The sequence below is a fragment of the Phyllostomus discolor genome, chromosome X, assembly GCF_004126475.2.
Source record: "Phyllostomus discolor isolate MPI-MPIP mPhyDis1 chromosome X, mPhyDis1.pri.v3, whole genome shotgun sequence".
NCBI lineage: Eukaryota > Metazoa > Chordata > Mammalia > Chiroptera > Phyllostomidae > Phyllostomus > Phyllostomus discolor.
Genome location: NC_050198.1, coordinates 100,741,875 through 100,743,895, shown reverse-complemented (window position 1 = coordinate 100,743,895; position 2,021 = coordinate 100,741,875).

Sequence of the window (2,021 nt, the reverse complement as noted above, 5' to 3'; positions counted from 1 at the left end):
GCGCGCCGCTTACCGCTGCTGCTATTGGACGCAGCCGAAAGCGCCGGCGCGCTTCCATTGCTCCAAACCTCTGTCAGTCTGTGAGGGAGGTGGTCGGACGTGCGGCTACCATTTGTCACGTACCGCACGCAGCGACCCGGAACCTTCCGGACGAAGGGCACCGGCGGGAGGTGGCGCTGCTGGGCCCCTGTGGAAGGAGGAAGGAGGCCGGTGGCTCCACGTGAAAAGAGTGAAAGGCCACAGGCTGCCGCCTCGCCCAGAGCAGCTGCAGCTCCGCGCAAGCCTACAATCTGGGGAAAAGCGCCAACCCCGAGCCCAAGGAATTCCCGACAGGCATGCCGGGATCGGTGCTAATGGCACCTCCCTTTGGAAATTTTCTGATTTCCTGGCTCCCCAAAATAGTGCAGCTTACATGGAAAACACCTTGGCGGTTTCCTATAAAATTAAACCTACACTTCCAATATGACCCAGCAATCCCACGTGTTTATAGCATCTGTATTCATAATTGGTGAAAACTGGAAACAACCCAGATGTCCTTGAATGGATTCACAAACTAAGGCACATCTTACTGCTCAGCAATACAAACGAATGAACCATTGATATAAGCAACAATTGGCACGGCAATCATTTTGAATAAAAGAAGGGATATTCCAAGAGTTAACATATTGTATAAGATTCCAAATGTATGATGTTATGGGAAAGGCAAAAGTAGATGGAGATCAGATCGTTGGTTGCCAAGGACTAGGAGTGGGGGGAATGGGTGACTACCAAGAAATGCATGAGAAAGATTTTTGTGGTAATGAAACTATTCTGTGTCCTGAGTGTGGTAAGGGTTGCATGAATCTATACATGTGTTAAAACTCATGGAACTGTCCCCCAAATGAATAAAGTGAAAAAAAGAAAAACCTCTACAGGCTAGAACTGCTTGACTCAAACAATATGTGTAGCAACTGGATTCATCCCATGAGCCCTGAGGTTGTAAGTAAGTTCTGCTCCTTAGTTTGTAGTGCCCGTATTAAAAGAGAGCATCTTCCCCTGGCTGGTGTGGCTCAGTGGATTGAGCATGGGCCTGCAAACCAAAGGGTTACCAGTTCGATTCCCAGGCAGGGCACATGCCTGGGTTGCATGGACCAGGTCCCCAGTTGGGTAGCAACCACACATTGATATTTCTCTCCCTCTCTTTCTCCTTCCCTTTCCTTCTCTATAAATACATAAATAAATGAAAGAATAAAATCTTTAAAAGAAGAGCTCACTGAAAATTATATTTAAAAAAATAAAATACAGCATTTCAAAATAATCTATGGTGTTAGAAGTCAGGATAGTGGTTTCTGTTGGACAGGAGGAGTGGGTAGTAACTGACGAGCTATGTAAGGGCTTCTAGGACACTGGCAATATTCTATTTCTTAATCTGGATGGGTTAGGGTTACCAGCTTTCTGGTTTGCCCAGGACCAAGGGGTTTCCCAGGAAGCAAGACTTTCATTGCTAAAAACAGGAGAGCCCTGGGAAAACTGGGACACTGGGCCACCCTAGCAGTTATATGAGTGAGTATGTTCACTTTGTTACAATCCATTGTGTCATATATTTATGATTCATGCACTTTCCTGTATGCATGCTATACAATATTTTGCCTTGAATTGGAAACAGACGAGCTCTGGTTTGCACAGCATACAGTACAACTGTTCTGTACAGTGACTTAGGCGTCTATTGACCCAGCTTAAGGTGGCATTATCATTTTCCTCAGTCATGTCATACATTTAACCTTGTGGTAAAGTAAACCATTTTCCACATAAACTGCTATTTATTTTTTTAAACATGTTATTTGTTTATTTTTAGAGATAGGAAGGGAGGGAGAAAGAGAGGGAGAGAAACAACAATGTGTGGTTGCCTCTCACACACTCCCTACTGGGGACCTGGCCCACAACCCAGGCATGTGTCCTGACTGGGAATCGAACCAGTGACCTTTTGGTTTCCAGGCCAGCAGTCAGTCCTCTGAGCCACACCAGCCAGGGCATGAACTGCT